Source organism: Ammospiza caudacuta, chromosome 4, assembly GCF_027887145.1.
Source record: "Ammospiza caudacuta isolate bAmmCau1 chromosome 4, bAmmCau1.pri, whole genome shotgun sequence".
Lineage (NCBI taxonomy): Eukaryota > Metazoa > Chordata > Aves > Passeriformes > Passerellidae > Ammospiza > Ammospiza caudacuta.
In genome coordinates, this window is record NC_080596.1 from 22,925,018 (window position 1) to 22,950,212 (window position 25,195).

Sequence of the window (25,195 nt, forward strand, 5' to 3'; positions counted from 1 at the left end):
TGAATGTCAGTAAGCTGACACAGTGGGACATTTACTCAAACACTTGGGAACAGCTGCCCAGCATTTCAGGGGGCCTTAATTGCTCCTCAGCTTGTTAAACTCCCTGGTTGACTGGCATGTTGGGAGTTAATGAAGTTACTGCTCAGTTAGCTTAGTAGCTTTATCAGCTTAGTGTCAATCTTTAGTTGAGACAATGGTTAACCACTTATCTCACTAGAAGTGTGAGGCGTGGCCTCACAGGCAGTTATTTTCACAGGAAATAGTATCCAGAGCAAATACATTGATTATGCAGCTCCAGCAGATGATTCAGCAAATACAGATAAGCCTCTTGCTCTGGTGAAGGCATGATGGAGAGGAGAGCTCACAGTTCTCCCTGGTGTGTGCTGGTCCAACCTATGACTTAATGGGCAGGCAACCCCAGTTTATCAGTGTCGTTGATCTCTAGCACAGCATTAAAGCAGTAATTCAGGGAATGCTGAGTTTTCAAAGCACTGTAACACACTCATAAAATAATGCTCACAACATGACTAAGAGCTAAATATGCCCTATCAGTATTTTATGGCTGGTGAAAATAAGCATAAGAGGAAGAGAATAATGCAGCTCAACACCTTGGGACCAGGAAAGAGGAGGTCTCCAGTCCCACCCAGCTCAGTGCTCACCACGTCTGGAATGTCCTGCCAGTGTGGGACTGACCTCTGCCCTTTGCCTCTTGGTTGTGGGCCTCAGATAAAAAGAAATAAATAGACAAAAATAAATAAATGGACTCAAACGTGTCAGTGACACTTTGGATGAGTCCTGCTGTGGAGGCCAGGCACCCTCCTTTCCTCTCTGAACCAAGGGCACTGCCTTCATCCCAGGGCTTGCTTCTAATAGCATGGTACCCCCATGGCCTGATGGTGCCATGTGTGGAAATTCACACTTCTGGTGATGCAAAAGCTGACTGGAATGAATCTCAGTGGGACCACAGCTTTTTTCCTTCATTCTGATGCTCCCAGCAGATCAATCTCATTTCCAGACCTCTGTGAAGTACAATATCAGCATCTGAGGAAAAGGCAAGCAGATGCTGATAGCTGAGGATCACACATGTGGTGGCTTTGTGGTCTTCTCACGGGTAGGAGAAGCCGTGATTTCCTATGGGATCACCTCCTGCACAGCAGTGCTGAGCACTTCCAGAAGGAGATGCCCCAGCTGCAGAGTAGCCAGAACCCTGGCTGTCTCACATTCCCCCTCCAGGGGAGCCAATTGATCGCCCTGTGATCCATTGGGCATCTGGGAAACTCTCTCCACCCAAACCCGCATTTTGAGGAAAGTCTCCTTCTGATCAAACAGTGCCTCCTCAGATTACTGTCAATCAGAATGAGCTTTCTCTGAACGAGCCTGACGCTGCCTGACAGAGAGCGATCAGATTCCTCCCAAACCACTTGGACAAAGTGGGAAAGCATTGTGGGATTTGACAGCAGCCTCAGCAACAAACAGCTCATTTTATAGGGACTTGTTAACCACGAGAAATCTTTGCTGAGCACAGGCACAGGTGACCAGATGCTTGCAGGCTCTCAGTGGAGTAATTTTAGGTGAAGTATGGAGATTTCTGCTTAAGAAACAATATATATTATAGGTATTTTGCATGTTTTATCCTCAGAAACAATTATAAAATGTAACAGCCATATTTGTCAGGACTTGCTAATAAATAAAGTAGGATAAATTCTGTGAGTCTGAGTTCATAAGAAAGATTATAGAAAAAAACTGCTGCTAGTTAAGATGAAAAATCTGTCCTCAGCAACCAAGACATTAGTGATTACTATGGCTGAAATCTGAAATCAATGCAATGTCTCTTAAAGGAGTGTCTCTAGCTAGAGGTATTTATTTTCTATTTACCTGCTTCCATCACAGCCTTTCACAACACTGCTAAATCCACCTCCAAGGCAAAACTTTCAACCAAAACAGGAGATCTGTGAACACTAGGGATGGAACTTTCTCAGCAGCAAGATGCAGACCATGAAACTCACCTCACAGCAGGTAACAGCAATTGTTAAACTCACCATACTTAGAATTAATAAGCATCTTCTCGCTCTGATTTAACTTTTAATATAAAAAGTTGTTCACAGGCACAAATAAGAAAGACAAAAGACAGCTAGTAATTATTATCAACACAAGAAATGTTTGCATTTAGCTAGGGAGAAGGGAAGAGATTCTCATTGATACTTCCATATAATTCTGGCAATTAGACATCATGTCACTAATTACCTACCTTTATAGGATTTTAGAACAATTTTCTAATCTCTCCCCATCCCACATCTTAATTAGCTCCTACTTTCCTGTCATTGACTCCCAGCTGTAAGAAGCAGCTTAGGTGAGGATAGCCAAATTCCAGGCTGCTTCCTCTAGCAGCTTGTCATAAAGCCTTGTATTAATGTCACCTTTTACTGCATCCATCAGCATTAAGCAGATGCCAGCCACCAGGTACTAGCCAGCTCTCCACACCACCAAGTGTCCTGACACTGGTTCTAGGCCACATTTACATTTTCCTCTGCCATCATAGTGTAACAAAGGGTAATTTCAAAATTAAATCCTTCCCACAGGAAACTTCTTGTCAGACAACCCTGGATGAAAAAATTAATGAAATTTGAGATTTTCAAACCTTCCACAAATGGTGAGCAGGGATGGTCATAATCCTGCAGTTATAAAGCTTGTTGATTTTCTTGTAGAAAACACTCATGCCTCACTTTTAAAAGGAGGCAACCAGCAATGACTGAGGGTGAGAGAGTTTGTTGGAATGCCCACCAAAACCTTTTTTTTTTGATCGTTGATGCATCACTTTGAAATAAATGTTAGTTAAAAAAGAGTCACAGGTTTTGGAAATGAGTTGCTGGGGTTTGCTTAAATTACAATAAAAAGAAAACGAAAAAGAAGGCCTCAGCAGAATTTTCTGCCCCCAGTATACTAATTTAGCATTATTATATGAGTGAACTGTGAAGGTCACGGATGCAAGACAAGGCACTGAGTGAGTAGAGTGGGCGAGTTGTACCTCCCAGTAGAGAGGAAGCCCGAGTCAGACAGCAAGTGATTATGCAAGTGTCTAATACACTCTACAAACCAAACACAGAATAAACCAAATGCACAAGAACGACTCGAGTACTTTCAGTATTAGCTGTATACTCTTAGATGTGATTGCGAAAATGAGTCATCGTGCTTGAACATCTTTCCCCCTCTTAAAGCAATTTACATACATTGATAAAAGATGCCTATTTTTAATAGCAGAAACTCAGATACTATTTTTTTTTTTTGTATAGGTGGGGCAATTCCAGTGTGTGAGCTTGATGGTGCAAGTGGCAGTCCTGCACCCTCCCAGTGCACTCGTGGCCTCCGGGAGCTTCTCCCTGACTCCTCCACAGCTCTCCTTGCAGCATCTCCCCACTGCAGCAGCACAGTGATGGCGTTTGCTCTTGGACATATTTGGGCTGTCTTAGCTGCCTGCTGTGGGATTCAGTGACACACGTCTCTTCGCAAAGGTGCTCACCAGTAGCTCAGCTAAGCAATCCTGGCTTCCCTCTGTAGTGCCTTTGGCAGGAGAGAAGTGCCTTACGTAGGAATGCTGCACGGTGCCCCAGTCAAATGGTGATGCTCCTCCTGTCATTGCAGGCTCCCTTTTTTAGCTTGAAACTTCCTAAGGAGACAGATGGAGGTTGCCTGTCACATTTTGGACAAGGTGCACATGCACACAGAAAAGCCAGGTCCCAGTCACACTTGGATCACCACGATTTTGATGGTGGTTCCAAGACTGAACTACTGTGACTAAGAGGAGATCCTGGTGCCCAATTGCACTGCCCCAGTGTTTGGAAGCCTGCCTTTAGTTTCAGTGTGGTTTTTGCTGTTTCACCCACTTTGCCTTTCCCTGATGCCCTAGAGAATCTGGTGCATAGCATGAAGTATAGCAGGCCTTTGCCAATGGCCCTAGGTAGGCCAAGCAAGTCCACTCTGCTGTACCAAGGTCCCTGACAAAGGCATCAGGAGCAGGCATGTGGGACACCCTTCCGTGGTACTGTTCCATGGATCAGGTTGCCCAAAGAAGTTGTAAATGCCTTATCCCTGGAAATCTTTAATTGGATTGAAGTGGGCTCTGAGTGGTAGTGGGCAGCAACCCTACCCCTGCTGGGGGATCTATCCAGACAGTCTTTAAGGTCCCTTCCAACCCAAAGCATTCTAGGATTCAGTGATCCTGTGCTTGTGGGGCTCAGGTACACGTGAGAAGCTGGAGTTCCAGAATTTCTTCAGCACTGAGAGCCAGGGCCAGATATTCAAACAAGTTCAGTTGCTTGCAAATTTTCTTTTGCAAGTAAGAATAAAAAAAAAGAGTCTGACTAGGACCACAATGGGAATTACATGTTGAGGGCTTTACAGAGAATTGCCCACTTAGTGCCTCAGCAAGAGGTGGGCTCATCTGAAAATTCAGCTCCAGATGTTGGGCTGAATACTTGAAAATTTAACCCGGATCTCCTTTGAAAATCTGGTTCTGTGTGAGAACATCTGTCACTGAAATGGTAATCAGACTATTATCCATGTACAATTTTACCATTTACATATTTTAATGACTCTTGACTCTTTCAAGCAACTTTGAGAACCGTTTTTCTCCAAGTGCAAGGGATATATTTTCAAAGGCAAACACAGCTCAAATGTTAAAGTTTGTAAAATCTGTCCTCTGGACCACTGCAATCCGGCCATGAGCTGTTACCTGGGGGCCCCTCTTCCCTTGTGAGTGGGGATGGTGGAAGTGGGAGGGACATCAGGAATGTCTCTGGTGAGGAAGCTCCCAGACTCCCGACCACCCAGCCAGCTGACTCGCTTACCCTGTGGGGACCAGGGGCAGGGCTGCTGCCAGAGCCTGCAGGGGTCATCCCTCGTGGGAAGGTGCTGGTGCCTGCTGTGCCAGGGAGGAGGCCATCTACCTCTCCAGTGACTGCAGAGGGCGTGGAGGAGATTAGCCTTACTCTTCAGGTGTTTGTGGATCCCTCCCCACTTGCAACATCTGGCAGAATATCAGGCAACAAAGAGAATAAACTAATTCCTGGAAACTCCTCCCTGCGCGTTTTCTCTGAATGGGGCTTCATATGGCCAGGGGCAGGCTGAGCCTTGTTCTGGTAATAAAGGAGGGAAGCCACCACAGTGCCTTCCCAAGATACTGACTGTCAGCAAAAGGCAGGATTCTGCAAACTGCTGGCAAATACAAAGGCATTTTGCTGCATGAGAAGGATTTACATACATGTTTATTTGTATGGCTGACATCTCCTTTGTTTGCACAAAACAAAATTTGCATATTCAAGTCCCTCATTAAACACACACCTTTATCCAAAAATGGCATGCAAATTGTAGCATAGCAGGCACTGAAGATCTACCACATAACTTTTATTATTGAACAGATCAGACACGGAGATGCCCAGACCTCAGAGGCCAGCTTGTGCTTGCTGAGCTGACAGTTCAGAAGGAGAGTAATTTTATTTATAAACGGTACAGAGTTTTATACCTGGAAGTAAATGAAATATAAAGTTTAAGCAGTCTAATACCATTTTTACAGTCAATTTTAACCACAGTTTAGATGAAATAATAGGCCTTGCCTTGCTAAGCTATAAAATAAAAACCAAATAGGAACATATGCCAATTGTACAAGCTTCCTATTACCCTACTTAGTTGCTGCATTAATACTCCTTTAAGCATGCCATTTCACTCATTTTATTGCTTCTTTTACAGTTTATGGTCAAATAAACACCACAATTCACATAAACCTTAGTTTGTCTCATGTATTTACACACATTTACTTGCATTTGACCTTGACCTGACAATCAGGTGCACAAATCTTCATCTCAGCACTCATATGAAGCTTGGTTGCCTCCAGTGGTGTGCTGTCCAGCACATCAGCATCTCCTCATGCAAATCCACATCTTTCCAGTTTAGAGACAAGGATGCTGTGTGGGACAGTGTCAAACGCTTTGCACAAGTCCAGGTAGACAACAATAATCACTCTTAACTCCTCCATCAATGCTGTAGCCCCATTATACAAGGCCACCAAATTTGTCAGGCATGATTTGCCTTGATGAAGCCATGTTTGCTGTCAGCAATGACCTCCTTATTTTCCATGTGTTTCATGATCTTGCCAGGCACAGAGGTGAGTCTGGCCAGCCTGTTGTCACCCAGGCTTTCCTTTTTTTTCCTTTTATAAAAATGGGGTCTTTTCCAGTCAGTGGGAACTTCACTGGACTGCCACATCTTCTCAGCCATGATGGACAGTGGCTTTCCCATCTCCAACCCAGGTGGTGTGGCTGGGGCACTTGCAGGTAAAAGCTGAGACAGGAACATTGTGGAGTACGTCAGCCTTCTCCATGCCCTAAGTAACCAGGTCACCTCTTTCCTTCCAGAGGGGGCTCACATTTTCCTCAGTCTTCCTTTTGTCACCAGGGTCACACAGGCACTTGGGATTGTGGCAGATAGCAAAGCACCTGACATCAACATTATGTTGCAGCACCAATCTCCTCCATCACTTAAGCCTAAAATCTGTTTTTTTCTCCTGTGCACCACAGCTTATTTAAAAATGACTTCTGAATGTGCTTGAATTTACAATAAATGAGTTTGTCAGTATGCTTATTAAACTCTCAGCTGAAAATTAAAAAAAGGTAAAAATAACAGTATACTTGTGTGGTATGATGAAAAAAAATGGTACAGGATAACTGAAACACAGCTCTATATAGGGAGTAAAAAAGCAAAAGGCATTTATACGCAGTCTTCAAAGTGCATTAATAGCGAGCATCTCATAGATTACAAGTTTTCACAGGTCCAAATATCTCAAAGATGGCATTCAGGTTTGTATTGAAGCACTGTTACCATCCAGTGATGTCTACTATTAGCAAACAAGCCAGCCCTGACATTAGACACAGAATCAGCGTGTGGCTACTTTAGACACAAAAGTCTGCCAGGTAGACTGCTTGCAAAAATCAGGCCCTGTGCCTTTTCTCCTCGGAGTGAGGAGCCCTAGCATCACATTTTGTTTTGGTGTGACACGACCTACCGCTCTGCTTGCTGCTTCCACCTGAGCAGTGATCGCCATGTGGCTTGAATAATGCAGCTCGCTCAGTTCTGCTGACAGCATGTCAGAGAATATTGGAAAAAGTGATGCCTTTTGATAACATTTTATAGAGGGGCCTGGCCAACACAGACACTGAGGATGAAGCAATATTTTGAAGTTAATGAGACAGCACAAGAGAAAAGAGTTACAGTTCAATTGCAGATTTCAGGAGGAAACTCAGCCTGGAGTTTGCTGGGTGGTTTGAAGGCTCCCTAGGGCCCAGCTAATACAAGATTTGCACAGATTATAATGTTTGTATAAACTTCAACCCCTAGTTACTGATGAGGAATTCAGACTTCAGAAAAGAAAGCAGCACAAAGTTGAAGCCATTAAGAAAGATGACAGCATGCCAGTGGTTTTAAAACAATACAGGTTAGCTTGGAGATTCTGGGCTGAAAACCTGGTGGAAGTAAACACGTGGGGCAGGACTTACATTTAAGTGAAATCTTGGAATTCCTTTCTGTAGGTGTGATTGCAGCTGTAACAGATGCAGTAAAATCAGAGAGAATGAGGCATAAAAATTATGTGACCAGCAATGCTAGAGGCAGGACTCCAAGCTGGGAGACACACACTGATGAAAAGAAAATTATCCATACTTTTTCTGGATGCAAATTTAGAGACAATTAAGATAGAAAGTGAAGAAAGAAAATCTATGAAACTGCTTTTTAAGGAAAGGAATGAGCCGAAGAAGTGAGTACACTCAAGAGGATGATTACAGAAAAAGAAGATAGAACTGATACTTGAGTTGGCTGAAAACTTTTCAGTCAGCCATTAAAAAAAAAAACCAGAAGAAATAAAAGTATTTTTCTAATTATGTTAAATATTATATTATGTACATTTTCCTAGAAAAGTTTATTTTAATAACAGTTCCTTAATTAAGAACATGCTCTGTCTTCTCCCAGCCAAAATGAAAAACATTTTTTAGAAGCTAATTATTCCTTTGAGGTGGAGTGAAAAGGAATGGGGAAAGTCTGTAAGGAGCATGGCATGATAGGAAATACCTTTGCAGAAGCTTTTTTTTTTACGTTGTTGATCATCCCTGGTAAAAACCAAAAATCCAAAAAACCAAGAAAAACCCCATGAAATCAGAACTTATTTTGCATTTTTTAGCTGTTTTTGGACTGAAGGAAATAAATTAAGCAAAAAAATTAATTATTGAAGCTCTTCAAAGGCAGAATTTTTTGTGAGTTGCTAACACAGAGTAACATGTTTTCTGTGCTACGCACATGTGCCTTTGCATTACAACATACAGAGTGGGTGAGAGCTCTTTTACATTCACTTTTCATAGGTTTAAGTACATGGACTAGAGGAAAAAAGAGGAGGATCAGACTCAAGTGTTCCCCACATTTATTGTTCTCATTTAGGTCAGTGAGGCAATTCCGATGCACGTTCCCTACTGCTAAAGTCGTGTAATGGCAAAATGATTTCTGTTTGGCTGGTGATGGAGAACACCACAATAACTTATTTATCTGCTCTGCACACAAGTGGGAACCAAAGCGTTGCTATCTGAGGCCATAAAGGGTTCTCAGACTTGAGCAAATTTGGCACTCGGTGACGGTGCTTCAGTGGCTCTTGCGGCTCAATAGCTGCACAAATAGCCCGAATGCAAACACGTTACCTAATCAGGTATCTGTGTACTCAGAGATATCACAGCCTACAAATATATGCTTTGATAAAGGAGAGGTCATGGTCCAGATATTCATTCTTATAGAAATGGATTACATAAAGTTGAAAACGAGGAAATAAGGACGTGACCGTGCAGCATGTCAGCAAATTGCTGCAAACAAACGTGGTCTTGAAGGTACAAAGATGTGCAGACATGCATTTCTTCCCCAAAGAGTTTCTGTCCATGGACAGAGCCCAAAGAAGGCAACAAAGAAATCTTCAGAGATACACAAATGGGTTTTTACACCACCAAAATATTTGTACAGATGTAGAAGCATAGCTGAAATGATGGGGTCACATATATTCTGGAGGAAAAACCCAAAAAACAATAAAAAAAAAAAAAAAAAAAATCAAAATTTTACTGGAGATCTGGTACTGTGAGCCACAGAGCAGCTTCTGCTACTTTACAAAGCTCTGTTTATGACACTTTCTGGTAAATTAGTGGCAAATCTGTCTTTATTAATCTTTTGCTATCTTCAGCTGAAATTTAAACAAAAGTGGAGGCCTATATTATACTGCTTTTCCAACAAATAAATGATTACACTTGCAGAAATGCACAATCTCAGCGCCTACTTTTGAATAACCAAATAGGCATAATGCTTTTCCCTCCATCCTTAGGTATCAATATTATTCACATCAGATTGTTAAAGTGTCTCCTACAGATAAGCAGATTTAGAGTATTAAAAATGTGGAATTTAAATACAGACATAAATAAAGAGAATGCCTGCATACACGCACTCATTTCAAAGGTGAATTTTCTAAGAAGTGAGGATCATGGGCATTTTATCGATACTCCAGAAACATGGAGATTGCAAGAGGAACAGAGAAGCTACTTAGACTGCATCCATTAGCACTTGCAACACTGCAGCTGAAATCAGGTTTTGGGCAGTTTGGTGGTTCCTGCATAACACGGCCATGATACAGTCAGCCTTTACCCAAATACTGCATGTCAGAAAATGACAAGTGGCAAAGTAACCTGAAAGAACTGTTTCTCCAGCACCAGCCTGTAACAGGTGGCTGAAGCAGTGTCCCCACTCCTCCAGATTCCTCTTCTGTTAAAAGATACAGAAATCTGTATGGCTATTTCCTTCCCGAACTGGCATATTTGACAACATAAAATAAGCATGAATGATATATTTTTTTTCTTTCACACATTCAAAAACCCCTTCCTCAGTTCACTGTAACTCATAATTCTTCTCTCTGGAATAGCAGTGAGCTGAAGAAACCAAGGCAGTGTACTTTACCCCCTTGTTTCTGCCTGGCTTTTCTTTGGACCCAGTAAATCCATTATTTAATCCTTTTCTGGGCTCAGAGGCCTCTTCGGCTTTTTTTATCTGGGCTTCTGACTCCAAGACAATTCGCCTCAGGGTCTTGGAGGAGGTTTTTTCCACATTGCACGGCCCTTTGCTTGCTCTTCTTTGCAACCAGCAGCTCTGTGATTTCGGGGGAGTGTTGCCAGCTCAGAGGCTCACCCCACCCAGCACAAGCTGTCCGTGAGCCACCTCCAACCCGGAGCCATCCCCAGCACTGTCGGACAGCAGGAGCTGCCGGCAGGGAAGCCACTGAGCATCCCGGGTGACGTGGCAGCTCTGGTCCCGGGGATCTGGCCAGCACATGCCCATCCTCTTGCCCTGCTGGGTGCAGGCTGCTCTCTCCCAAGGAGAACGCTGCAAAGAGGGTCAGACACTTGTAGCAGCTCGGGGCCAGAGCGGTGCCTGGGCCAGTCTTTTCCAGGCTTCTGACAGAGAAGTTATCCAAGGACCTGACTGGAGTCGTGTCTGGATATGCACCCTCACTGAGGATGCACTCATGGCAGGGTACCACGATCCCCTTGAAAGGCTCCATGGATAAAAGGCATGGCCAGCATCCTGCCCTGCTTTTCTGCCTGGTTTGGTCACTGCTTCTGAAGTCCTTGTTGCCAGTGAAGAAAAAGTCCTCTGATCCTGCTGCTGCCGCTCTTCTAGCTTTTTTTGTTTTTTTAGTTTTCAGTCTACTTTAATTTTTTTAAATGAGCGGTTAAATGTTGACTGGAAGATTGAAAGCATTTTATTTACATTTAATTCTCAAATATTACAATTTTAGAAGTTAGTACCCCGAGGATAAATTAGCTGATTGCAAACTTTGTTGACGTGGATGCGGGCTGATCTAGTCAGCCTCTGACACGAGATGAGTTTTAACGAAAAGTAAAAAAAATCAATGTTAAATAAGTTCTACACTTGTCTAAATATTTATTTTTCATAAAGTATTTGTAATGCTACTGGGACATTTTTAGATATGGCAGATTAAATATATTGGACGCTTGCAAACTCTGTTAAAGCACAAATTAAGGGCAGGATCCTGAAAGATCCTGGAAGACTTAGTCTTGCTGGCTTCAGTGGGGATTCTTTCTATGAATAAGAAGTTCATGAGAGCAAGCACAGTTTTAAAACACCATTGGGAGAATACAGTCACCTTCTCTTTCCTGAGCCTGTTACACAGGAACAATTGCACCATATTTGTACAGACAAAACAATTTTTTACATACATCTGTTTTATTTTCTAAACTACACGTGTGTTTTGGATTTGCCCAATGACTATATATACATACAAATGCATAATAATGGGCCAACTGTCCACTTTATTTACATTTTTGATACTGTGAAAAATGCCTTTCAGCTGGTTGATTTTACTAGTCAGCTTTATTTTGAAAGAGCATTGTTGGATTCTGGCTTGGAGCACTGAAATATTCTTGCTGCAAATAATCTTTTCAGTGAACTCTGCTGTTCCTGCCAAACTGGCAAGTTAAGGGTGGGCCAAACTCCAGTGGCTGGTACCAAAGGAAGGCATGGAAAATCAGGCAACCTTGCCTTACCAAGCACCAGGAGCTTCACCACCATGGGTTTTCCAGGCATTAAGCAGTGCCAGGTGTTAGGCAGGGGATGAGGGGAGCAGAGGTGCAGAGCCATGCTGCAGCTGATGGAATGCTCCTGGCAAAGAAATCTTTCTTTCTCCTGCCCCAGGTCTGCCCTCAGGGAGGACAAAGATTCTCTGCATAGTGAGACTCTGGAGTTGTCCTGGGCTAGGATGTAAGTCTGTTTTTATTTGGTTTTGCATCCTCTTTCACGTTTATGATATTTCAAGGGCATCTGGTCAAAACACCTAAAAATGCTGAATCTGCATCTTCACACCACAAGTCTGGTTAATTTCCCCCATTTTCAGAAGAACAGCCTTTTAATTATAGAACTGCATAGGACAGTTTGGTCAAACTGTTAATGCAACAGCATCCAGGTGGAGTTGCCATCATGGCATTTTCTGGTAAATAGAGTATGTGTTTACAAGTGGCTACCTGAAAACATGATATAATCTACTGCAGCAGCTGCTCCTATGTCTGAGTCCACAGGAGGCTGGTGTTCTCTCTGTGAGACTCTGTCCTGGAATATCTGTATTTACTCTTTCTAGGACACGGCAGCTCAGTAAGGGTTGGGTGCAGCAAGGCTCATTTGTGATAAAAGAAGCTGTGAGAACAGGAAATCCCCCATGTGGGCATGCGGGAGAGGAGAGACACACATCACCTGTCTCAGATACACAGCATTTGCAAATACCTTCTCTTAAAAGAGAGCAGTGTGCCCTGTCATTCTAATTACAAGTCAATGGGAACTTCATGGTTACCTTCCCTAAGGTAGGAAGAGTCTTTATGTAACATGCAGCTTCATCCTGAATAATCCTGTGGCCCTTTGATTCAAAAAGACATCTCCTCTTTTTAGGCAAACTCCTCACTTGAAAACAATTAGAATATTGCTGGAAAGTAGAAGAGAGAAGTTATTTTTATGTTTGTGTGTTTACACATGACAAACCTCAGAGCTGATACAACATAAATGTAATTAGGCCCAGGCAAGTTCTGAAAATATTATTAGGGTGCTTTTAAAGGTAAGCTAAACTCAAATCAAGTTCCATACTGCCATTAAGGCTTTAATTAATTACTTTGGAAACATACCTGGGCTTATATGCCAGAGTGGAGGTGTCTGCCTTTTCAAGGGTGGTGTTTCAAGACTCTGGCCAATATTTTCACAGGAGAGGGGGGAGACCAGCATCCATGTATATTTTCAATGATGGAGGTGTTGCCTCCTGTCAAATGACATTTGTTGCTAATAGTTATCAGTGTATCTAATATCTACTCGAATGGATAATATTATTAGTTTTGAATAACTAATTAAGGTTCAGCCGGTTTCTATGATTTTTTTAAAAGTTTCTATATATATTTTACTCACTCACCCTTTTCATCTGTCAGGGTCATATGCCAAAACATGACATAAATAATTAATCCTAAGTTTCTATTAATCTATTATTTATTCACTTAAGTGGGGCTATAATGTAGCAATTTCCTTTGTTATGTTTATGGGAGGGGACCTCTCTTAGGTCTTATTGCAAATAGTCAAAAAAATTTGAAGGACTCGCCATAAAAAAAAAAATTCTCAGACGTGCCACTAGTTCTTGGCTCTGCTGCTGTGGGGAAGGGAGTGCATGTAATAGCCGAAGTAAGCAATTCATTTCATATCCTCTTCTAAAAGGAGTAAGATTGTGTCAGCCCTTTTTGAGGAACCCTTTTGAAATCCTTCACAATATTACACAGATGTTGTTTCCATACTTAATTCCTGTAAGCAGCAAGGGAACTTAAAGAATTAAGAAAAAGGTCTTAATATATTTTCCAGATTCTATACTAATTTTTTTTTTTCTAAAAACCCTTCTCTGTGACAAATTCTTTGGTGGATATTTGAATACTCAAACAAGATGTTAAATTAGGCAAATTACATAAATGTAATTACGCAAGTTCTGTAGGGTACCTGTGATGGGGACAAATCAGCGTGTCAAAAAAAGGGCAGTTGTGGTTGCACATGGTTTCAGTGCCCTTAGCTTTAGCAGTGCTTTCTCTTACTGTGAATGTTGATCAGAGAGGCACATGTGGTAATCCAGCCCTTTACCTGTCTGGAAAATCCCTCAGCTCCTCTTGAAACAAAGGTAAAGTGACCTTTATTAGCAGCATGCTCTGTTTTCTCAGAGAACAGTTAAATACCTCAGCTCGTTGGCACATCCAGAAACAAATTGACTTGTCTTTTGGATGGAATTCAAAAAATGACCAATGTCAGCTTCTGTCAGTTTTAAGCAAAGTAAAGACCGGGGCAATGTGCTATCCCCAAGCCCTCAGCCATGCCCTGGGCTTGGTGTGTAACCAGTGATTTAGTGGAAATAAGTGCAGCTGTCTCTGAAGACTGAACTCAGCCCTAGTTGAAGTCACTTCTCACCGAGACTGGATTTGTACTGGGGCAGAGTTGCAGGGAAAAGAAGAAGTGATCAATCATATTTTCAGCATGAATGTTACTCGCCTGCTTCTGGCGATTCTTTCACGCTAACACTGCCCTGCTGGCAGCTGTTGAGCTGCTCTTTGTAGTTTCACCCCCATAAAAATGTTATCAAGATGGAGTTTTGGCTGCAGCCTCTCACAATGCCTCCTTCAACTTGTACCTCCTGGGATGTGTGACAATAAAACCCCAAACAAACATTAGAACACTCCATGAAGTTCTCCCCGCAAACCGCAGGGTTACGGAGAGCGGCAGCATGACGCGGGGCTGAGCAGGTTCTCGTTTTCACTCACCAGGCAGGGGCAAAAGCCATGGGTTACAGCCTCAGGTGTTCTGAGAGTAGCTTAGTGTCTACAGGGTCCTTCAGAAAAGCTGCTGTGTGCCATCGAGCTCTGGCTGTGCAGCTGGAGCCCGGGAGAGGCAGCGTGCTGACTACAGTGTGGCCAGTGAGAAATGCTCAGAAACCAGGCAGAGAAGTTAATGCACCTCCTTCTTATTCCTGTTTGTTTGTTTGTTTGTTTGTTTTCTAATAAGGAAAGTAAGACCTAAACATGCTGCTTTGGATCTGTTTTGCATCCAGCACTAGTTAGCTCCACTCAAACAGGCTAAACCCTGAGTTTGGGGGGATGAGTCCCACACTGACACTTTTTGTCCTTGCTTCAAGCTTCCTGCAAATCTGGAGGTGAGTGCACCTTGACCTTTCATTTCTTTCTGCACTGCAGTTAAATTTGGGATAAAATGCATTGCATGGGATAATGTATATTGAATACCTCCAGGAAATACCCCTAAAAGTGAACTCCACTCTTTAATTACCTTCCTATTTTCCTGACACAAGGCAAAGACAAGACTGTGGCAAGCTACAAAATAACAGATGAGGCATTGTGTGCTGTGTTTCTTCTCCAGCTTATTGTCAGGAATAACAACAGGCTTTATGAGCATTTGTAGAAACACCAGCATGATGCTGCAGGAGGGAGATTTTATTTGCTGCCAACGCAGCCAAACTGGGGATTGTGAGGAGACTCAGGGAAATTACTAGAAGTGAGGAACCAAGGCTGCAGTCAGGAAAGCTGGTGCTCAGCCTCCTGGTCAGAGCAGGGCACTAACAAGGCTCCTGCAATTTCAGAGCCCACTTCCAAAAGCCAGCCTAGCAGCCAGAAGAGGACAGAAGGCAGCCACCTCCTGGTACTGTGTGAAAGGCAAATCAGGGGAAGATAAAATTTCCATCCTGAGCCTGCAAAATGCTGTGATTCTGTGAAAATGTTTGGGTCTACTGCCAGCAGCACTGGAAATGCTCAGACGGGCCATTCTTCAAGCAGAGGCAAATGAACGTGCAGATCAGCAACTGGAAGAGGAGCAAGTGCAAAAATGTTCTTCCTGGCAGACACATCCACTGCATAAACACTGACCTCCCACAGGAAGAAAATAAGAGTGTGGTATGGTCTTAGATCTGTGAAAAGTGGCGTTTTCTGATTCTAAGAAGTGGTTATATTTTTGAGCTCTTCACATATTTCTGTGCTGTTCCACAGTTGCTTGTACCCAAATCTCTGCTGATGGCTTTTGGGGAAAAACATCAGAGCTCTTTTTCTCTGGAGTGTGATCATGCACACATGGTGCAAGGTGATCATGCTCCTCCAAGGTGCTTGCCATCGACAAAGGAGGAGGAACAGGGCTTTGGTGCTGTTTTGTGTTTGGCTTACCTTCATCCTTTCAGAAATGAATATCATTGTGCCTTTCTGCTCTGTGTAAATGGGAAAACATAAACACTTGCTTTCAAAATTACAGAAGAAAACATATTCTGCCTTTAATACACAGAAGACTTCTAGTGTAAGATATCGATTTCTATTTCATGTTTTGAGTCTATAGAAAAAGCATTTAAATCCATACTTGGATTACACTATCTGTTGCAGTCTAAAAAGAGAAACTTCACGAAGAGTCCAGCTGTGTTATTTTAGAATAAAAGTGCAGTAAGTCACAGGAGAATCAAGTCTGATGGAATACAAGTAACTCTTTACCACCCTTCCTTACTGCATTAGCAGCACGAGAGTCAGGCTGGTTCTGATTATTTTGCTTCTCATATTGATCAGCCCTTCTTCTTTTAAAGTTTCTTGGAAAAAAAATACTCAAAGCTTTGTTCCATTTCCAATACTGTGATGAGAGGCTGGACTGAAAATTTTAAACTGTGCTGGTGTCACAGATACTGATGTCTGTGGCTGAAAAGCGGATGACAATTATTCTGTTTCAGAGAGGAGAACTATGACCCCAAATAATTTTGGGTTTGTGCCTGTTCTTCTGTTAGGTAATGCATTTCAAACCCAAGAATAACAGTGCTGCATTACCTGAGTATGTTTCTGGTCCATGATTTGGTGTTATGGCTTTCTGCCTCAGCTGAGCAGCCCATGCTCTGACTGCTGCAGAGGAGAGAGAGCACTGAGGGCTTGGGAAATGCTGCACATCTCCAGCAGTGCTCCCCTGCCATGAAAGCTCACATGTCCCACTGACTTAACTGGAGTCAGAAATAGGGTATAAGTGTGAAATCCAGGAGTCTGGGCCTCTGGGCCTGCTGAGTTTCTCCAGGGCTTGCTGTTGCAAAACTGAATAGCACATCACTAAATTATGCCTTGGAAATACAGTAACCTAGAATCATGGTTTCATGAATTGATTAGTTTCTTCCTGTAAATAAAAATATCCACTGGTATACAACAAAGAAAGAAGAAGAAAATTGAAAGAAGATTTGTTTTGAACCAAAGATGTGCTACACATGCACAAATATAGGATAAATCTTTTGTTCCATCACATGCTAATTATTCGCATTTAAATAGATGAAGAAAAAGTTCACATGGGTTTTGCTGACAAGAATTTAGAAAGAATATATTTAATTACAGATACACAGAAAATTCTATGGATATTTTGTTACATTTTTGGAAGAAACTGACAATTTGCACATTGGAAAGGAATTAGCATAATGACCTCAGCTTGAGGAACCTGAGTGACCGTGGATCAGACCCTCTGACATGAGAAGGTGAATTATCATCCCAAAAGAGTGTGTGGTCCCTTCAATGCAGTGAAATATTATTGATGAGATGTAAGGTCAGTGCAGCTGGAATGCACTTTTCTAGACAAAGCCCATGCAAGCCATGAGGAAAGAGCCAATCCAATCTATACAGCTTGTTGGTTCATAAACAGAGTCTAAAATGTGTGAAGCTGGGTTTTCATAAGTGTGAGGGATCTTTTTTTATTTTATCTGATTGCATCCATGAAAATATTTAGTCTGAAATATATATATGCAGGCATATCTAATATTTCAGGAATCTTTTGGATCATCTCGCATTATCTTGGCTGTTCACAGCTGAACTGAGATTGCCAGAAATCCGTCTGGCCTTGATATGGCTTGGAAAGAAACTGACCCTTTAGTAAAGTCAGAAATTCAGACACAGATAACTTTTTTCCTCTCTGTTTTATGATTTTTCTTTGACAAAAAAAAAAAAAAATAAAGAAAGAATTAAAAAGCCATACAAAATGTAAAGCTAAAAAGAATAGAGAACAAGTAGACATTAAACTTAACCTCTTACCTTAAAATGATGCAGATCTTGATTGAGTTTGACATCCTCACTTTCGGGTGATTAAAATGTTTTACAGAGCAGTGTACTTGAGATGTGTATACACGCACATAAAGTTAAACCATGGCATGTGTGTAAAAAAGCTTGGAGAAAAATATCTATTTTTGTTAAACTTCACAAAAAATTTATGGGGGCACATGCATTTCTGCCTGGTCTGTGTTCTGGTTTTTTTTGTCCTTGTAAATACATTTATGGGTTATAAACCTACTAGTCTATACTAGGAGAGAATCCAGGCTGTTTATGGTAGAATTGCCAGGCGAATGATATGTTTTAGTTCCACTGTAAATTAGCTTGATGGAGCAGTAATTGCTTGCATCAGTTAGGAACGTGGGTTTATATGTTTTATGGTATATTAAGACACAGACTGCACTTGTGCAATGCAATATGAAATCTTCCCTCAGATGAAGTCTGCCTGGCCTTTTCTGTGCTTGCTGTTGTCTATAACTAAACCATCATTTCTAAGGATTTCATGTCACTCAGGTCCCATGTGAGGAAAACTTGGCTCAAATAGCTTTCATATGTCACGTATTTCATACATCCATATTTCATATTTACCATTTAGCTCTGAAAGCCCTCAGCACTGGAAGCTACATGGCTTGCCAGGCGAGGAACACCAGTGGCAGAAATCCCTTTAGCTGTGAGGAGTTGAGGGTCGTTCTGCTCATCTCGGGGTTTTTCCAACCCACCACAAAATGTGGAAGCAAATCCTTTGTGCTGCTCACAGTGGGCAGCGTGCTCTGTGTTGTGTCCCAGGTGGTGCCTTGTGCTCTACCAGGGGCACAGAACACTGGAAACAGGTTTTCTTCTGCTCCATCCCAACACTGTGCTGTGGAGCAAAGGGAGGGGCGCTCAGTGCAGCTGAAAAATACTTGGTCACAGCCTAAGCAGGCTGCTGGGAGGCTGCCCCTCATTCAGGACATCCCGTTTGCTCTGTGCCTCCCTCATTACTGTACCAGGTTGACTGGTATCACAACAGAAACCAGAATGCAGCTCAGTCAGTTATCTCACACCTTCCCATTCCTGACTTTCTTCCATTACATGCCAGTTCCATATCAGGAGAACACACAACCTTTCGATTTTTGTCTCATCTGACCGCTGCTAGCGCACGTGGTTGTGAAAATTCAGTCTTGCAGTTCATATACATCCCTCTCCAGAGTGGCTGAGGATACCTTTTGGAATGAAATTCTTGTGCTGGCAACTATATTTCCAAATGAAAAATTCATTACCCATATATATTCTCTAATACTTGCTTAAAATTTGCTGTTTCTACAAGCGTTCTTGCCAGTAAATGCAATAGCTAGAACATGCACAGTAAGCAAACACAAAGAGGGCATTGAAACCGTTGAAGAGAATATGTTTATAAACTGAAATGAATATTCATTGGAAACTTTTTTAACAGTGCTCACCAGTTCTATATTGGAATACTGTGTAAAGTTTACACTCCATATAAAGAGTTACACTGTTCCCTTGTGAAATCCGTCTTCTCCACTACCTCCATATTGGATATTTGCATTTTTAGAAATACCATCTGCCAAACCCCACACAGACTGTAAGTGATTTCCTGGTTATATATTTTGGATATTCTGTGGTTAGAAAACTATGGAGCCATATTACATGTCCTAGCCTCCAGAACATCTGTGAGACTGAAACCACATGAATATAAGCAAGTCAGCAGGATAAAAATGGAGATTTTTAGTTATATTGTATAGGCACGCTTGCAAAATTTTTTCAGTTTTATAAATTTATCTCTGTATATATGTTATTTTCTTATTGTCTTTACAAATAACTTCTGAATATTACTTTCTGCATTGGATTAAATCAGCTTCAAACTCTTCTCACCCAAAAATCTACACTGTGTCTTTTCCCTCTGCATCCCAGGCACTTTTGGCAGCATCCATCTAAGGAAGGCACCCAAAATTTAGTAGCTGGACTATTCATTAAGCAAAAATGGGTTTGACTTTCACTTCTGTGTTTCTTTTCTCCACTTGCAATCAAAAAGTGACAGGCATAAGGGTGACTGAAACCCTGCTTTTGGCAGATCTGGTTTACTATGGAAGGTGATCAAGGCATATAAATACATTAAATATAACAGGTATATTGGCATATAAATATATAACTTTAAACAAAGCTTTAATTGAATGGGGTAAGCAGCTGAATGCTGTCTGTGGAGAGCTACTGGGATACCCACAGTTCTTGTGGTCTGGTAAAAGGTGGGGCTGACTACAATGCCCAGTTTTCCTCCCTGAAAAATGGAGATTTGGGACCTAGCTTCAGTTCTGTTGTGGCATTGCCAGGTATTCATAGAATCACAGAATGATTTGGGTTCAAAGGAACCTTGAAGATCATTGAGTTCTAATGCCCTGCCAAGGACAGGGAGGTCTTGCACTGGACCAGGCTGCCCAGAGCCCCATCCAAAATGGCTTTAACACTTCCAGGAATGGGGCAGACCACAACTGCTCTGGACAATCTGTGCCAGTGCCCCATCACATTCACAGTGAAGAATTTCTTCCTAGTGTCTAATATAAACCTACCCTCCTTAACTCTGAATCCATAACTCCTTGTCCTTGCCCTTGTAAAACGTCCCTCTCCAGTTCTCTTGTACCAGTTCTCTTCTCCAGTAACACTTTGGGTACTGGACAGTGCTCTCCCTGGACTTGCTCCATCCATTCCATGTTTTTCCTGTGCTGGGGCCCAGGGCTGAGCAAAATACTCAAGGTGGGGTCTCATGGCAATGGAACAGAGAATGGGAATCACCACCTCCACCCTGCTGGCCATGCTGCTTTTGATTTGCCCTTAGTGAAGCCTTGTTGTCTGTCTCCAGTCTCCTCATCATTTTCCACGTGCCTTGGCATGGTTTCCAGGAGGATCAGCTCCATGATCTTACTGGGCACTGAGGTAAGGCTGACCAGCCTGTAGTTCCCTGGGCGTTCCTCATTTCCCTTTTTAAATGAGGGTTATCTTTGCCCTATTCCAGTCAGCAGGAACTTCACTGTGCTGCCATAACTTCTCAAACACGATGGATTGTAGTTCAGCCACTTCTTCAGTTAGTTCCTTCAGGACCTCTGGGTGCTTCCCATCAGGTCTCATGAACTTGTGAACCTTCAGGTTACTTAAATGATCTCAAACCTGAACTTCTCCTACAGTGAGCAGTTCTTCATTCTCCCAGTGCTCTCTGGTGAATACTAAAGCAAAAATATTGAGATCATGGTTTTCTCCATATCCCAGATAACCAGGTGTCCTGCTTCCTAGTGGAGAAGGCTCACATTTTCACTGGGAATATTTAATTCTACCAGGCTTTAGCTTTCCTAACCTGATCCCTGGCTGCTCTGATAATGTCTTTGTACTCCAATCAGACTACCTGCCCCGTTTGCACCCTCTGTAGGTTCCTTTCTGTGTTTGAGTTTGCCCAGGATCTCTGTTCATCCATGCAGTCCTCCTGGCATTTTTTCCTGACATTCTCTTGGCTAAGGAGCATCACTCCTGATCTTAGAGGTGGTGATCCTTGACTATCAACCAGCTTTTTTGGGACCTTCTTTCCTCCAGGGCTTTGTCCCCTGGTGTTGTACCAAGCAGACCCCTGGAGAAGCCAAAGCCAAAGCCTGCTCTCCTGATACCCCTCCTTGCTGCCCTGAGGATCCTGCACTTCACTTGTCAAGTATTCGCTGCTTTGACTTCCTCATTTATGAGGCTTGGATAATATTTATCTGCCTTGCAAATCTGCTGGGCTCAGTCACATTTTATGTCTTAGGAACTGTTGGGGAAATGGTTGTTATGCTGCTGTGTCAGTGGATCATGTTATTCACTGCTTTGGTGATTACAAATTGGTAAGACAACTGAACACCTTAACAAAGGTAAGTGCATGTAAGGAGCCCCATCCTGCTACATAACTTAGAGCAAAATCACTATAAAAATTGCTTATAGTGGGAATGCTGTAGCATAGAAGATGAAGCTTAGTTTAGCTAAGAAATTATGTACCTCCACTATATATAGAGGTTTCAAAACCAAATTATTTCTATTAGTTTGTTGCCTTTATCAAAAAGAAGTGTGTGAAATATGGCCCTACTAAAGTCCATGGCAAATCTCCCACTGTCTTCAAAGGGATCTGTATTTCACCCTGTGTATTTTCTCAAAGAGAGCTGCCAATAACATCTGCCAGCTGGAGATCCAGCTAGATGTGGGTTAAGACAAAAGAAATGTGTGTCAGCATTTCATTGCATGACAAAGGGTGAAGGTTTTGGAAGTCTGCTGTGGCAGACTAGCACACAAAATGTACTTTTTCCTTTAAAACAAAACAGGAGAAAACATTTGCCTGATATTTCTGTTTTGGTGCATCGTTGTAGGCATGGCCACTTAAGGCACAGCTGTGAAGTGAGGGTCCCTCACCTCAGGTGCCAGGTTTAAGATTGTTTGTGGTCCCGTTCCCCTTGAAATCCCAGCCCTGTCCCCTCTGGAGATTGTGTGCCTACTTTTCTGTTTTGTACTCTCTAATATTCCAGGATATGGTCCAGCTTCCTTCAGCTTTATACGTGGATCATCACTGAGTGAGGGGGTGTGTGGTCCACAACCTCTTCAAAACCACTCCATGGACATGTAGAAAATCAGCCTTACCTAGGAGAAGTCTCTCTCCTGGCTCTATTGGAAGTGCTGTTATTTCACCTATCTCCAACATTACTCTTTAAGAGAAGAAAATAACATATAACCTTAAGTTGGAGAAGCTGGCACTGCAGTAAATGTGCTCTATCTAGAAAGGGCAACTTGTGACACCCAGGTTGGACGTCTGGATTTGCAAGGTCCCTCCTCTGTGTTCATGGACAATGCTGGTGTTGGCCTCTGTATATTTTCACTTCAGCGTCTTTAAAATTCTACACATAGATAATAATAGCTTTATAATATTATTTTTCTGATTAGCAGGCAGCACATGGGTAGGAAATATTGGAAAGTGTAAAGTCTGTATTCCTATGGGCCATGAATTAAAAATGAAAACCACAGGTGGTTTAGGTTTTCTGCTTCTAAATCAAAACATGATGATTGAGGCTTAGCCAAAACCAAAGTATGGCTGCCCATGGCAATTTTTTAATAAAAGTTCCTCAGATTTGTTATACATTCCACTGAAAATCTTTATTGTTAGCATGTTAGTCACCACAAGCACTTTGCCCAGAATGAAGTTTCTCATTTTTCTGGTTTTAAACTTTTTTTTTGCTTAATATTCCTAGCATTTTTAAAACACAGTACTTTCTTTTTCAATATGATATATCTCTGAGATTTTCTTCTGTATTACATCCCAAAACTCCTTTAAGAGAGAAATCTTTGTTTTGGCTTCTAATAAACATTATATTATGATAGCCTAAGAACCTTGAAGTCATGCAGCTAAAGCATTACAATGATAAGAATGCATCCTTTTTATCTTCTCTTTATGCTATCAAAAGATGTTTTGCTTAGTTCATTCTGTCAAACATTAAATAAGATTAATCATTTTCTGACCCTGGAAACTCAAGCACTTCAGTGCATTGAAAAAATGATCAGGCATATAAATGGAAAAGATTTACATTGTTTTTCATGTCCAAGAAAATAGACTTTTATGCAGCCACAAATATTCAAGCTATTGCTCATCATTATGAATAGTAGACTGTAGGTCTTAGAGGGTCAGACAACAGCAAGTGTTGACTTATTTAATCATATTCCAACATAAAAAGTAATCAGGAATTAACTAAGTAATAATCCTGCTTAAGCTAGTTTAAAAAACCTAAAATTGCTAAGCCTATTGGAACAATTCCCTGCAGGAAAAAAGCTTTGCACATATTCCCCCCTTCCACTTCATAATTTCCACTTATTTATTTTATTAACACATTATTTAAAAACTTCTAGGAACAGGCTTATAGAGGACTTTGGAAGTTTCTTTTTGAAGTTTTCTCAAAAATCGTTAAGTTTCTAAAAATTGCCCAAGAAAGTAAACGACATCCAAACCATAAATGAACGAGAAGCCTGGAAGTTGGAAACTAGCAGCATTTACAAGATGACTGCCTTTTTTACCTCTATTCAGTAATAGAAAATGAGTAAGAAAAATATAAGCATCTTTCTTCAGAGAAGTGCCAAACATCCACCCCTCAGAGCAGTGAAGATGATACTTGTAAGTGCTCAGGGTATTTATCCCTTGGTCACAAACGTGGGCCTTTGACACCAGACACACAGACTTGCTTTATTTTGGTTATAATATTATTTACCTAAATGCTGTAAGGAGGCTGTCATTTTCCTAGATGCTAAATTCCTAAAGAGCAAGTTTTACCCGGAGAATTCAAAACTATTTGGATCCCTGTGTCTGTTTCAATGTTTGAGGCTCTCCAAAGCTTCCCCTACTGCTCTCACGTCCCCGCTGATTGCACTGCATTTTCCAGCAGTTCTAATTACTGGTGGATCAACCAGTCTAAGACAACCTCAGGTATATCAATAATACAAAAAGACTTCTGCATGCCATAACTTCTATTTTCCAACCACCTTCTCCACCTTGGTGATCAGTGGCAGGGCTGCCAATCCAACCAATTGCCAAAAATATTCCTGTAGCTTTGGCTTAAACTCCGAACAGAGCCAGTTCAAAAGCATGAGCTATATATCAAGGTTGTTTCAATGTCTGACAACAAATTAAAAAAAAAAAAATCAGTGTCTGCTATTTTTGTAGTGAGTGTAAGACCTGTTTTTTATACATAGGGGCTGCTTTGGAGCTTCTTAGATGTTTTATAGGAGAGAGGAAGTCAGGGAGAATTTCTAATTGCTCATTGTTACACCTTCCTTCAGCAACGCAAAAGAGGTGTTGGCCTTCTGCAAGTGCTTTGCTTGCATTGAGAACCCTGACCTTAGCCATCAGTGAGGAAGTTTCAAGACTTGTAGATAGAAAGGAAACATTTCACCTGTGGTGGAGGCAATGACAAAATATTTTTTAAAATTCTTTTCAGGGTTTAAAATCAATAAGTTCTGCCAAACATGAGCCTTCAAGTCTCCTTTGCTTTTTAAAAATTAAAGGAGCTTCCAGCAGGAAAAGGTAGGCTTAGAAAACTGACTTTATTTTCTAATAAATAATTTAAAAAATCAGCTAAAATACCCCAACATTTTTTAAATTTTATTTTAAACCACAATAATTTGCAAGGAAATGTGTCTGAAAAAAAAAAAAAGAATCAGCAGATCCATGTGGATTAATGATATACTTCACTGTTAGAGTAAGGAGTGAGATTTTCAAAATCCTGAGTTGAGTTCTTTTTATTTATTTCTGGTAATTGAATGCTTAGGTATCAAAACGGACATCAACTGTTTCTCTCTAGGAAAAAGACAAAAGCCCTTGTTTTTAAAAAGTTGGAGTTTCATGAGCTGAGACTTTAGATACCATCAACTAATGAAAATCACTGACATCATGGGAAGTGGCAACACCGTACACTTTGATCTAAAACATCCTGTCACTTAGGAATGTAATGAAACCT